Source organism: Cynara cardunculus, unplaced genomic scaffold, assembly GCF_001531365.2.
Source record: "Cynara cardunculus var. scolymus isolate 2C unplaced genomic scaffold, CcrdV1 Un_Scaffold_1173, whole genome shotgun sequence".
Taxonomy (NCBI): domain Eukaryota; kingdom Viridiplantae; phylum Streptophyta; class Magnoliopsida; order Asterales; family Asteraceae; genus Cynara; species Cynara cardunculus.
The window spans coordinates 109,324-109,666 of NW_020200694.1; positions in this window are offsets into that span (position 1 = coordinate 109,324).

Here is a 343-nt window from a genome sequence, read left to right on the forward strand (position 1 = left end):
CTCTCTGTTATTTAGAACGTAGCATTTACAACCAAACACATGGAAGAACTTGATGTTTGGCCTTCTATTGTGTAGAAGTTGATAGGGGGTTTTCTCAAAGCGTTTCACCACGAAGGACCGGTTTTGTGTGTAGCAAGCGGCAGAGACAGCTTCTGCCCAAAAGGATAGTAGTAGCCTAGAGGCATTCAGCATAGTTCTGGCAGCCTCAACAAGCGTTCTGCTCTTCCTCTCCACAACATCATTCTGTTGCGGAGTCCTTGGGGCTGAGAAGTTGTGAGTAATTCCAACAGATGCTAGGTACTCTTAGATCACAGAGTTCTTGAACTCCGTGCCATTATCGCTC